At 59.6% G+C, this 5,451-nt stretch overlaps 1 pseudogene across 1 annotated transcript; it reads right to left on the bottom strand.

Moving 5' to 3' along the window:
* Positions 1 to 1,912: 1,912 nt before the first annotated feature.
* On the bottom strand, positions 1,913 to 5,194 carry LOC145340634 (Golgi phosphoprotein 3-like; annotated as a pseudogene). The gene is made up of 3 exons (XR_013886268.1): positions 5,062 to 5,194; positions 4,239 to 4,352; positions 1,913 to 2,724 (listed from the first exon to the last, which is right to left on the bottom strand). The product of XR_013886268.1 is annotated as a Golgi phosphoprotein 3-like (transcript).
* Positions 5,195 to 5,451: the final 257 nt, after the last annotated feature.

Consider the following 5,451-nt stretch of genomic DNA (forward strand, 5'->3'; position numbering starts at 1 on the left):
GAGACAGAGGAGAGAGAGAGAGAGACAGAGACAGGACAGAGACGGAGGGAGAGAGAGAGAGACAGGACAGAGACGGAGGGAGAGAGAGAGAGACAGGACAGAGACAGAGGGGGAGAGAGAGAGAGAGAGAGAGACAGGACAGAGACAGAGGGAGAGAGAGAGAGAGAGAGAGACAGGACAGAGACGGAGGGAGAGAGAGAGAGAGAGACAGACAGAGACAGAGGGAGAGAGAGAGAGAGAGAGAGAGAGAGACAGGACAGAGACAGAGGGAGAGAGAGAGAGAGACAGAGACAGGACAGAGACAGAGGGAGAGAGAGAGAGAGAAGAGAGAGACAGGACAGAGACAGAGGGAGAGAGAGAGAGACAGGACAGAGACAGAGGGAGAGAGAGAGAGAGACAGAGACAGACAGAGACAGAGGAGAGAAGAGAGAGAGAGAGAGAGACAGACAGAGACAGAGGGGAGAGAGAGACAGACAGAGACAGAGGGAGAGAGAGAGAGAGAGAGAAGAGAGACAGAGGGAGAGAGAGAGAGAGAGAGAGAGACAGGACAGAGACGGGGAGAGAGAGACAGAGAGAGAGCAGGACAGAGGAGGGAGAGAGAGAGAGAGAGAGAGAGACAGAGACAGGACAGAGACAGAGGGAGAGAGACAGGGAGGGGAGAGAGAGGGAGGGGAGAGAAAGAGGGAGAAAGAGAGCGTGAACACAAGGAAAAGGGGAAGAGAATCAGAAAACTGGGTGTGGGGGAGAGAGAGAGAGAGAAGCGTGAGCAGGAAAAGGGGGAGGGGGGAGAAAGAGATAATGAAGGAAAGAGAGAGAGAGAGAGAGAGAGAGAGACAGAGAAAGAGAGCATGTGAGAGAGGGGGCAGAAGGGGCAGAGAGAAACAGAGAGAGAAATGGAGACAGACAGAGATAGAGAGAGATGGGGAAGAGAGAGAGAGAGAGAGAGACTGAAAGGGGTGGAGAGAGACACAAAGAAGATGGGGGAGGAGAGGACGCAAACCACCTTCCGACAGATCCACAACCACCACCAATTGGTGTTACACCAATCACAGGGAGAGAGAGAGAGAGACTCCCCCCACCCCCACCCCCAGAGAGAACCCCCTCCCGCCAAGCACCCCCCCCATCCCCCACCCCCTGCCATCGGGACAATGATACTGGCACCAGGGGGATTAAGGAGGCAGATTTCTCCCTGCGTCTGGAGGTCGCGACACCAGCGAGAGAGTGAGGGGGGGGGGGGGGGGGGGGTATATCCCATGTCCGGGAGGCCTGTGGGGGTGGAGGCAGCATCACCCACGCCTCTCGCCTGTGCCCAGTAACTGCCCAACGCCACAGGCAGGAGATAGCCAGGCCTCCGAGCCCCAGAATGGTGTCATGGGCGGGGATTGGGTGGGGGGACCCCCCCACCCTGCAGAGACCGGACAGTCTGACAACGCACCGGAGGGAGACAGACCCTCCGAACTTGCGGGGGGGGGGAGGGTTCTGAACCTCCACCTCCCCCTTTTTTTTTCCCAAAAGATAAAGGAATCGGAACCCAAAACACTAAAAATCATCGTAAGGCATCAGGTTAGGATCTCAATTTGTGAGTGATAAAAGTTTCAAGTTACCCACCCCAAGCTGTTGGGGTAAACAGGGGAGGGGGGAGGACGTGAGGGGTGGAGAAAGGCCCGATTTCCACCTCCGCAGTACTGGCTTCCGACCAGAAAGAGGCGCCAAGGAGCCGTGCCCCGCCACTGCCCCCCCCCCTCCATCCGGTGGCCAAAGCGCAGTACTGCAGGGCCGCCACCAACAAACATGGCCGCCCTCCTCAAGACGTCACCTTTGGCCGCCATCGAGGCCCCTCTTTTTCCCCCCCCCCGCCACCCCAAACTCGCCAATGCCCACCCAACCCTCCCGCCTTCCTTGCCGTAATCCTCGGGGGCAGCAAACTCAACAGAGACCACACACTCACACCCCCTCTTTCCCTCAAAGCCCTCGCCGATGACCCCACTCCCCCCCCCCACCGCCACAGCAGAGTTGGGGGAGGGGGGCATCGGCTGGAGAAAGCCCACTCCAAAAAGGAAGGGGGGTGGGGGCGCGCGAGAGAGAGAGAAAAGTCTTTTGATGGCCCTCTCCCGCCCTAGGCCCTCCCTCCACCGAGGAACGACCAACACCTACGATACCCAGAGAGGGGCAAACGGAGGGACAAGGTGGGGGGGCTGATTTCTGCCCCCCACCCTCCCCCTGAAAATTCCCAGCCCTACGAAGCAGAAATTTAACAGAAAAAGAGGGAATAAGATGGGGAGGGCGTGATCGAGGGATGGTTACTTGGTGAAGGCAGCCATGACGGCCCAGATCATCTCGCTGCCGTTGGACTTGGCACACTCCACGTCGGGGTTCAGTTCCAGGAGCTCGCGGGAGCGCAGGGGTGGCCAGCTCGTACTGCTCGTCCAGCAGGGGCACGAAGGCATTCTCCAGCACGTCCGAGCTGTGGGCCAAGAGCACCAGGGCCAAGAGGCGGCGGTCCATCCGCGTGGGCTCCTTCACCCACTTGTCCAGGAAGGCGTCCTGCAGCTTCTTGAGCAGCCGCTGCTTGAGGGTGTCGTTGGTGACCGGGTGGGTGGTCATGTCGAACAGCAGGAAGTTCTGCTTCTCCGTGTCAGCACGCCCTTCTCCACCAGGCTCTTGGCCAGCCGCTCGCGCACTTGCGGATCTGGTAGTTCAACTTCAGCGGGTTCCACGTCTCACCTGGGGTGGGGGTGGGGCGAGAGAAAGACAGGTAGGTAACACAGGAGGAGCAGCAGAGTGAGGCCATTCAGCCCCACTCTCACACTGCAGCTGTGATAAGTACATTCAAAGATGTGTAGGTTTTAGGGTGGATTGGCCATGCTAAATTGTCCCTTAGTGTCCAAAGATGTGCAGGTTAGGGTGGATTGGCCACGCTAAATTGCCCCTTAGTGTCCAAAGATGTGTAGGTTAGGGGGATTGGCCATGCTAAATTGCCCCTAGCGTCCAAAGATATGTAGGTTAGGGTGGATTTGGCCATGCTAAATTGTCCCTTTAGTGTCCAAGATGTGCAGGTTAGGGGGATTGGTCATACTAAATTGTCCCTTAGTGTCCAAAGATATGCAGGTAGGTGGATTGGCCATGCTAAAATTGCCCCAAGCATCCAAGATGTGCGGGTTAGGTGGATTAGCCATGCTAAATTGCCCTTAGGTGGATTGGCCATGCTAAATTGCCCCTTAGGTGGATTGGCCATGCTAAATTGCCCCTTAGTGTCCAAAGATGTGTAGGTTAGGGTGGATTGGCCGTGCTAAATTGCCCCTTAGTGTCCAAAGATGTGCAGGTTAGAGTGGATTGGCCATGCTAAATTGCCCCTAACGTCCAAAGATGAGTAGATTAGGTGGATGCACACGTTAAGTAACTTAAGTAAACTTTATTTATTAGTCACAAGTAAGGTTTACATTAACACTGCAATGAAGTTACTGTGAAATTCCCCTGGATGCCACACTCCGGCGCCTGTTTCGGTCAATGCACCCGAACCAGCACATCTTCAGACTGTGGGAGGAAACTGGAGCACCTGGAGAAAACCCACGCAGACACGGGGAGGACATGCAAACTCCACATAGACACAGTGACCCAGTGGGGTTAAGGGGATAGGGCCTAGGTGGGATTGTGGTCGGTGCAGATTCGATGGGCCGAATGGTCTCCTCTTGGGATACATTTGGGGGGGGGGGGGGTGTTGGGAGGAGAGGCGGAGGGGGAAGTGGGGGAGGTGGGGGCAACAGAGAGGGAGCGGGGGGAAGGGAAACAGACAAGGAAGGGGGAGGTAGGGGTGATGGGGAGCGACAGAGAGAGGGGGAGATGGGGGAGATGTTAAGCCTCTCTCAACCCACAAACATTCGCCACGGGGTCACAGGAGGTGTCGGTGGGGGAATGAGGTGGGAGCCCCTCACAGCGTGGAGGGGGTTTAAAGTTTATTTATCACAGTCACAAGTCGGCTTACATTAACACCGCAATGAAGTTACTGTGAAAATCCCCCAGTCGCTCCTGTTCGGGTTACACCGAGGGAGAATTTAGCACGGCCCAGTCCGCACCCTGAACCAGCGCGGCCTTTCGGGCTGCGGGAGGAAACCCACGCGGACACGGGGAGAACGTGCAGACTCCGCACAGACAGTGACCCCCGAGGCCGGGAATCGAACCCGGGGTCCCCGGCGCCGGGAGGCAGCCGCGCTGGCCCCGGGCCTCCCGCCCCTGCCTACCCGTGAGAAGCTCGATCCAGTTCTGGACGGTCTCGGCTGGTTCCGTCACTTTGATATGTCTCAGGGCTTCGTCGAGGAGGACATCCCCAGTCGGAGCGTCCGACCTGAAGAGGACCTGAAACGACAAACAGAGAGAGAGAGAGAGAGAGTTGGGGGGGTGGGGGGTCAGGATTCCGAGAGGGCCAGTGCTGCCGGCGAACGCACCACCCCCACCCACACCCTGATCCCTCCCCTGCCCCCCCCCCCACCACACCCTGATCCCTTCCCCCCTCCCAACCATCCCACTACAGGCTGCCCCCTCCCTACAGGTGGGACATGGTGGGGGGGGGGGGGGGGGGGGGGGTGCGGGGGTTGGGTCTTCGGTATTTGGCGGGGAGGGGGCAGAATACCTCTCCCCTCCGCCACTAACCCCCATACCCCCTACCACCACTGTCCACGCCCTGAGCCCTCCCTCCCACCCACCCACGCCCCCTCCCTTCAGGCCATCCCTTTGCGACAGGTGGGACGGGGTGGGGGGGAGTTGGGCCCTCAGTACAGGGAAGGGGGGTGGGGGATAACATCTCCCCACCCCCCCCCCACTCCCCACCAACCCCAGCCCAGCGCTGCGTCCACCCCAAAATCCGCGATGGGGAGGAAATGAATCGTCCGGGAACGGGCTCTGCCGCGATGCACGCGGCAGTCGATCAGCCCAGCGGATTCCAACACATCCACACCCCACCCCCCCCGCCCCCCCACCAGCAAACAACCCTGCTGAGCCTGCAGTCAGCCCTCAGCACCCACCCGGAGCACGGAGACCACCGTTCCTCCCCACCACGGCACCCACCCTTGCGATTGAGAAGGCTTTTGCGTCGCAGGGTGGCGGGTTCCAGCTCGATGCGGCCCCTGAGCGCCAACTCCACCAGGATACAGCCCCGCAGCCCGGCCGAGATACAGTCGTTCCAGAATGAAGTGTAGCCCTGTGGAGGGAGTTCAGAGAGAGACAGACACGGGTTAGCACGTCGCAGAGAGGGAGAGAATCAGACAGAGACAGAGGACACGGGGTCGGTGCTGAGGGAGCGCCGCACTGTGGGAGGGTCGGCGCCGAGGGAGCGCCGCACTGCGGGGAGGGTCGGCGCCGAGGGAGCGCCGCACTGCGGGGAGGGTCGGCGCCGAGGGAGCGCCGCACTGCGGGGAGGGTCGGCGCCGAGGGAGCGCCGCACTGCGGGGAGGGTCG

Source organism: Carcharhinus amblyrhynchos, unplaced genomic scaffold, assembly GCF_965287045.1.
Source record: "Carcharhinus amblyrhynchos unplaced genomic scaffold, sCarAmb.v2.hapA chromosome_1228, whole genome shotgun sequence".
NCBI lineage: Eukaryota > Metazoa > Chordata > Chondrichthyes > Carcharhiniformes > Carcharhinidae > Carcharhinus > Carcharhinus amblyrhynchos.